Genomic DNA, 8,793 nt, shown 5'->3' on the forward strand with positions numbered 1-8,793 from the left:
CCGCCTGCCTCCAGAAGGGTTCCGCCCTTGCCACCTGCCTCCAGAAGGGTTTCGCCTTCGCCGCCGGCCTCCAGAGGGGTTCTGCCTTCACCGCCGGCATTCCGCCAGGCCTCCAGATGGTTTTGATCTTCGTCGCGGACCTCATGAGATGAGCTCCGCACTTGTCCAGCCACTGGGGCGTCCGCCCGAGGTCCCCAGCTCCCCACATGGCCAGCCCCCGGGCCATCCACCCGAGGTCTAACACTTGGCCTTTGAATCCCTCCTCCAGACCCCCTCAGGTCAGGACCCCTTCAGGTCAGTGACTAGGCCGCTCCAACACCTTCATTTTGTTCTTCTTCAACCATTCAGAGACCCCACAACAACATCCAAAGAAGTGCATGCCTCACTTGCCTTAGTTAAGGTCAGTGTTCATGACTCCATCATAAGAAAAAGACTGGGCAAAAAGAGCCTGCATGGCAGAGTTCCAAAACGAAAACCACTGCTGAGCAAAAAGAACATTAAGGCTCATCTAATTTTTGCCAGAAAACATCTTGATGATCCCCAAGACTTTTGGGAAAATACTCTGTGGACTGATGAGACAACATCAAGTTGAACTTTTTTGGAAGGTGTGTGTTTACATCTGGCATAAAAGTAACACCGCATTTCAGAAAAAGAACATCCTACCAACAGTAAAATATGGTGGCAGTGGTGGTAGTGTGATGGTCTGGGACTTCTGAAGGAGAATGTCCGGCCATCTGTTCGCGACCTCAAGCTGAAGCAAACTTGGGTTCTGCAACAGGACAATGATCCAAAACACACCAGCAAGTCCACCTCTGAATGGCTGAAAAAGAACAAAATGAAGACTTTGGAGTGGCCTAGTCAAAGTCCTGACCTGAATCCTATTGTGGCATGACCTTAAAAAGGCAGTTCATGCTCAAAAACCCTCCAATGTGGCTGAATTACAACAATTATGCAAAGATGTGTGGGCCAAAATTCCTCCACAGCGCTGTAAAAGACTCATTGCAAGTTATCGTAAACGCTTGATTGCAGTTGTTGCTGCTAAGGGTGGCCCAACCAGTTATTAGGTTTAAGGGGCAATCACTTTTTCACACAGGGCCATGTAGGTTTGGATTTTGTTTTCCCTTTATAATAACAACCTTCATTTAAAAACTGCATTTTGTGTTTACTTGTGTTATCTTTGACTAATATTTAAATTTGTTTGATGATCTGAAACATTTAAGTGTGACAAATATGCAAAAAAATCAGGAAGGAGACAAACACTTTTTCACACCACTGTAATCCCACAACCGAACAGATAAATGCAACCATGAGTAAAGATGAATACAGCGATGAATAATTGATGAATGAATGACCAATGTACCAGATAAGTGGATAATTTTGGCATTGAAAATCATGATGTACGTGCCGTTCAGCAACTGAGAAAAGTTTTGGGAAACACTTGTAATTGTACTTGATTGTAATTATTACAATATTTTACGATTTCATATCGTGATTATATTGAAGGGAGATTCTATTCTTGACCTCACATTGCAGGGGGTGAGAGAGCTGGGCTCCAGACAGATGGCCATCTGGGCAAGTCACAGAACTTTGCTATGTGTTGTGCAATGTGATGTCATCAGCACAACACTTCACACCCACCCCAGATCTGTTCTTTCTTAATTATTTTCCTGTACTAATTTCTTCCTAAAGAATCAATTGTTTAATTGATTTAATCAATCAATTTAATGCTTCCATGTTAAAACTCAGTCTCATCAGTTGCTGAAAGACACTAAAAACATATATGAATAACAGGATATCATCCTCATGCATTATAGACTGGTAACCCAGGAAAATGTCATACATGACAATCATGTTACATCTGTTTTTATTAATACACACACATATATATATATGCATACATACACTTATAACAGCAAATGAGAAAGTAAAATAAAATCAATACAGGTCAGTGTGGAGATGTGTAAATATGGAGATGGTGTCTGCCTCCCAAACCCAAACTGGGACCTGATTCCACAGGAGAGGAGCTTGATAACTGAAGGCTCTGGCTCCCATTCTACTTTTGGAGACTCTATGAACCACAAGTAACCCTGCATCCTGGGAGCACAGTGTTCCAGTCGGGTAATAAGGTACTATGACCTCTTTAAGCTATGATACTGACCATTAAGAGCTTTGTAGGTGAGGAGAAGGATTTTAAATTCTATTCTGGATTTTAAAGGGAGCCGGTGCAGAGAAGCTAATATTGGAGAAATATGATCTCTTTTCAAGGATAAATCCTGATCAAAGATAACTTTGAGGTTCCTTACGGTGGTGCTGGAGGCCAGGGCAATGCCATCTAGAGTAACTATGTCTTTAGATAACGTGTATCTGAGGTGTTTGGGGCCAAGTACAATAATTTCAGTTTTGTCAGAGTTTAACATCAGAAAATTGCAGGTCATCCAGGTTTTTATGTCCTTAAGGCGTGCTTGAAGTTTAGCTAACTGGTTAGTTTCATCTGGCTTGATCGATAGATACAATAGGGAATCATCTGCATAACAATGAAAGTTAAAAGAGTGTTTCCTAATAATATTGCCTAGAGGAAGCATATATAAGGTGAACAGAATCGGTCCAAGCACAGAACCTTGTGGAACTCTGTGACTAACTTTGGCGTACATGGAGGACTCACCGTTAACATGTACAAACTGAGATCGATCTGATAAATAGGAAGGCTTAGTGCCTTTAATCACTTAGTGTGGTTCCTGTAATGCCAATTACAATTTATGTTTTGAGCAACATATCACTAAGCTTGTCCAATCATGTTTTTATCACCTCATAAACAATGCAAAAATCCGATCTATTTTAAATCTTAGTGATGCAGAAACTGTTGTACATGCTTTTATCTCCTCACGCCTTGATTATTGTAACAGCCTGTTCACTTGTCTTAATCAAAAAACTTTGACACAACTGCAGACTGTACAAAACTCAGCTGCTAGGTTTTTAACCAGGACCAAAAGGTACATCACACCTGTTTCAGCCTCTTTACATTGGCTCCCTGATTATGTTTAAGGCTCTTCATAGCCTGACTCCAGACTATATTTTAGACCTTGTAATCCCTTATGAACCTGCACATAGTTTGAGATCTTCGGGCAAGGGTCTTCTGTCTGTTCCTGAGTCCAGGATGAAAACTAAGGGGGACAGAGCTTTTGCTATCAGGGCCCCGAGGCGCTGGAACAACTTGCCCAAAGAAACGCAGCACTAAGATCTAACAAGACAAGTACAGAGACAAGTCCATTGTCTGATGCATTAAAAGGTCATTTGTAATTTTCACCAGTGTTGTCTCTGTGCTATGATGCAGTCTAAACCCTGACTGAAAATCCTCAAATAAACTGTTGTTATTTAGAAAGTCACACAATTGGCAGCTGCTTTCTCAAGGATCTTAGAAAGAAAGGGAAGGTTAGATATAGGTCTATAGTTGGCTAAAACCCATGGATCAATAGTGGGCTTTTTAAGAAGCGGTTTAATTACAGCTACTTTAAAGGATTGTGGTACATAGCCTGTTAATAAAGACAAATTGATCATATCCAGTAAAGAAGTGCTAACTAACGCTAAAACGTCTTTAAGCAGCCTATTTGGAATGGGGTCTAAGAGACAGGTTGATGATTTAGATGAATTAATTGTCGAAGTTAGTTGAAGAAGGTCAATAGGAGAAAAGCAGTCTAAATATATATCGGGTTTTACAGTTGTTTCTAAGGTTTCTGTGTTTGAAGATAAATTGGTCCCAGTTGAAGGCAGGACTTGATGAATTTTTTCTCTAGTTAAAATTAGAATACATGGTTCAATAGAGCTGTGACTCTCTGTCAGCCTGGCTACAGTGTTGAAAAGAAACCTGGGGCTGTTTTTATTTTCCTCTATTAATGATGAGTAGTAAGCTGCTCTGGCATTACGGAGGGCCTTCCTGTATGTTTGAAGACTATCTTGCCAGACTAAACGAGATTCTTCCAGGTTGTTGGAACGCCATTTCCTTTCAAGTTTTTGTGATGTTTGCTTTAATTTGCGGGTTTGGGGGTTATACCATGGAGCTAACCTTCTTTGTTTTATTATCTTCTTTTTTAGAGGAGCGATAGAATCGAGTGTCGTTCGCAGTGAGCCTGCAGCACTATCAACTAGATGGTCAATTTGGGAGGGGCTGCGATTTGCATAGGAGTCCTCTGTTATATTGAGACATAACATTGAATTAAATGCAGATGGAATCACTTCCTTAAATTTAGCTACAGCAATATCAGATAGATATCTAGAGTAGGAGATTTTGCCTAATGGTGTGTAGTCTAGTAATAGTTCAAAAGTTATTAAATAATGAGTGAGTGGGTTTATGTACACTCTGACAAAAGCCAATCGAATCTAATGAGATAAACAAAGTACTAAGGCTATCATTTTTAACATCCACATGAATATTGAAATCACCTACAATAATTACTTTATCTGTTTAAGGACTAAACTTGATAAAACCACATTTAAATCCTCATTTAATTCTCCAATTCTGTTGGGCTATTTTAGCTTTTTGCTAAAGTTTTAATGTATAACTCCTCTTCTGTTAACTTTTAATTTGATTAATTTAAAGGGTTGGTGGGAAGACACTGTCACTAAGGAGTTTTGGGTGGGTAACTGCTCTGGAAGCACAGAGAAGCATGTAGGACTTCAACTCTGCCTCCTGGTCTCAACTCTGAGTTGTCATGGTTTAGGTCTACTAATAAAATCAGTCAGATTTCTAGATATGAGAGCTGCTCCATCCAAAGTGGGATGAATGCCGTCTCTCCTAATCAGACCAGGTCTTCCCCAAAAAGTTAGCCAATTATCTACAAAGCCCACATAATTTGCTGGACACCACCTCGACAGCCAGCAGTGGAATGAAGACATGCGGCTAAACATTTCATCACTGGTCAGGTTTTGCAGGGGCCCAGAGAAAACTACAGAGTCCAACATTGTCTTTGCACATGTACACACCAACTCAACAAACTTTAGTGACCTCCAATAACAATCTTACTGTATTTCCGTTTATCCTTAGCCAGCAGTTTTAAATAGGATTCAACGGGCTCTGGCCCCAGGAATACATTTGACTATGGTCGCTGGTGTCGCTAACTTCACGTTTCTCAAATTGAAGCTGCCAATAATCAGAGTTGTTCTCTCAGCGGGTGTGTCTCAGCAAAACTGAATAGCGTGTAAACTGTGGTATTAATGAGAAAGTTGTTTAAAGAAGGAGAGAGCTATGAATGCTTGAGCAGAACTAGTGTATGTTTAAATGTATAGCAGATAGTTAATTACTATAATGAAGAACCGAACAAAATTAACTTTGATGAGCTAGAGCAGTGTGTTACACTACTAGTAACATACAAACACCATGACCAGAAATGAGACAATACGCTTACCGCAGCATGTCAGCACCCAATTAAACATGGTATATCAATTAATGTACATTTGACTCTGAATTGCAATGTTGGTTTCTTTTGTTTTTTGTTCCTTTTATTGATGAAGTCCAGATATCATCCCAAAGGGGGATTAGTGAGGGTCATAAATTGGCTCACTGTCACTTAACTTTTATTGGTGTCCTCTCTGAGTCCTGGCAGGGGTCATTTTATTTCAGTCTAACGATAAATGACTGAGGCCATATACCAGTCAAACTACAAATTGATAAATTTAAAAACATAAATAAAATTTACATCACAATTTCCTCCTTTGCTCCAACAAGAGTCACATGGCTGCTAGAACTTTGTCACTTGAAAGTTTTAAACTTTATCCTTTTTTAGGCATTTGCTGAAATAGCTCATGCATTTCATTTCATTTCATGTCATTTTTCTTGGGAGAAATGTTTTGGAAACATTTTCTCAGTATAGAACAGTGATTTTGCCTAATCATTGTGTAGAGAGAAAATGTGACCTGCATTACAGATTGTGCTTTAAGTAGACGCACTGTAAGTTGTTATTTTGTCCACAAGAACATACTGTACATTAAAATTCAGTCCAATACAACAACAACTGCAATCTAACTTTCTGCCTACCCCCTTAGCTACTGCAACCAACCACTCTCACTCTCCAATCTGTCAAGGTTGAACTGCAAGGTGATCTACAGAAAACGGTCTACCATGAGCTTCAGGTGGTAATGCAAGGCAGCAAAGAAGCCCTTCAAGGAGACAGTAAAGAAAGACTGCATGTTATGTACCTCAACAAACTATGTATAATATGGATTAAATAATTAATTCCACTTTTAGTCCCATTAAAATAAATAATTATGTTTGGTTTTGTTTAATCTGGTTTGTTAGAAAGAAGAACATAATTCATACTTCAATTTTAGCAATATATATACAGCTGAACACCTGAATAGTGACTGTATTCAGTACTGTGAATGAAAACCTGTGTTGACCATCAAAACATTGGACAGTGTTCTCTGATTTCTTGTTTTGAATACTGACTAAACGGTCCTGGCCTTTAAGATTTAAAATGTTCTATAAGTATTTTACTCACTGTTTAAAAGACATGCAATAATATAATATTTCACTTTATATATCTGATCTGTACGTAGGCTATAGTTTCATCTTCTTTTCCTTTCGGCTGTTCCCTTTCAGGGGTCGCCACAGCGAATCATGTGCCTCCATCTAACCCTGTCCTCTGCATCCTCTTCACTCACACCAATTAACTTCATGTCCTCTCTCACTACATCCATAAATCTCCTCTTTGGTCTTCCTCTAGACCTCCTGCCTGGCAGCTCCAACCTCAGCATCCTTCTACCAATATATTCACAGTCTCTCCTCTGAACACGTCCAAACCACCTCAATCTGTCCTCTCTGACTTTATCTCCGAAACATCTAACATGAGCTGTCCCTCTGATGTCCTCATTCCTGATCCTGTCCGTCCTCGTCACTCCCAAAGAGAACCTCAGCATCTTAAGCTCTGCTGCCTCCAGCTCTGCCTCTTGTCTTTCCTTCAGTGCCACTGTCTCTAAGCTGTACAACATTGCTGGTCTCACCACTGTCTTGAACACTTTTCCTTTCATTCTTGCTGATACTTTTTATCACACAACACACCTGACACTTTTCTCCACCCGTTCCAACCTGCTTGCACTCGCCTCTTCACCTCTTTTCCACAGTCTCCATTGCTCTGAACCGTTGACCCTAAGAACTTAAAGTCCTGCACCTTCTTCACCTCTGCTCCCTGTAACCTCACCGTTCCACCTGGGTCCCTCTCATTGACACACATGTATTCTGTCTTACTGCGGCTGAGCTTCATTCCTCTGTTTTCCAGAGCAGACCTCCATCTCTCTAGATTTTCCTCCACCTGCTCCCTGCTCTCACTACAAATCACAATGTCATCCGCAAACATCATAGTCCATGGAGATTCCTGTCTAACCTCATCTGTCAGCCCGTCCATCACCAGAGCAAACAAGAAGGGGCTCAGAGCTGATCCTTGATGCAGACCCACCTCCACCTTGAACTCCTCTGTCACACCTACAGCACACCTCACCACGGTCTTACAGCTCTCATACATGTCCTGCACCACTCTAACATACTTCTCTGCCACTCCAGACTTCCTCATACAATACCACAGCTCCTCTCTCGGCACCCTGACATACGCTTTCTCTAAATCTACGGAGACACAATGCAACTCCCTATGACCTTCTCTGTACTTCTCCATCAGCATCCTCAAAGAAAATACTGCATCTGTTGTACTCTTTCTAGGCATGAAACCATTTTGCTGCTCACAGATGCTCACCTCTGCCCTTAGCCTAGCTTCCACTACTCTTTCCCACAACTTCATTGTATGGCTCATCAGCTTTATTCCTCTGTAGTTGTCACAGCTCTGCACATCTCCCATGTTCTTAAAAATTGGCACCAGTACACTTCTCCTCCATTCCTCGGGCATCCTCTCACTCTCCAAGATCTTGTTAAACAAACTAGTCAGAAACTCTACTGCCACCTCTCCTAGACACTTCCATACCTCCACAGGTATGTCATCAGGACCAACTGCCTTTCCACTCTTCATCCTCTTCAACGTCCTCCTCACTTCACTCTTGCTAATCTTTGCTACTTCCTGCTCCACACCAGTCACCTCTTCTACTCTTCGTTCCTTTCATTTTCCTCATTCATCAACTCTTCAAAGTACTCCTTCCATCTTCCCATCACACTCCTGGCACCTGTCAATACATTTCCATCCTTATCTTTAATCACCCTAACCTGCTGCACATCCTTCCCATCTCTATCTCTTTGTCTGGCCAACCTGTACAAATCCACCTCTCCCTCTTTAGTGTCCAACCTAGCATACAAGTCCTCATATGCTCTTTGTTTGGCCTTTGCCACCTCCACCTTCACCTTACGCTGCATCTCCCTGTACTCCTGTCTACTCTCTTCAGTCCTCTCAGCGTCCCACTTCTTCTTAGCTAACCTCTTTCTCTGTATACACTCCTGCACTTCCTCGTTCCACCACCAAGTCTCCTTGTCCGCTTTCCTCTTTCTAGATGACACACCGACTACCCTCCTACCTGTCTCCCTGATCACACTAGCTGTAGTGGTCCAGTCATCTGGGAGCACTTCCTGACTACCCAGAGTCTGTCTCAGCTCCTCCCTGAAAACCACACGACATTCTTCCTTTTTCCACTTCCACCACTTCGTCCTCTGCTCTGCCTTTGTCCTCTTCATCTTCCTCACCACCAGAGACATTTGACACACTACCATCCTGTGTTGTCTGGCTACACTCTCCCCTACCACTACTTTACAGTCACTGGTCTCTTTCAGATTACAACGTCTACACAAGATGTAGTCCACCTGAGTGC

Source organism: Siniperca chuatsi, linkage group LG11, assembly GCF_020085105.1.
Source record: "Siniperca chuatsi isolate FFG_IHB_CAS linkage group LG11, ASM2008510v1, whole genome shotgun sequence".
Lineage (NCBI taxonomy): Eukaryota > Metazoa > Chordata > Actinopteri > Centrarchiformes > Sinipercidae > Siniperca > Siniperca chuatsi.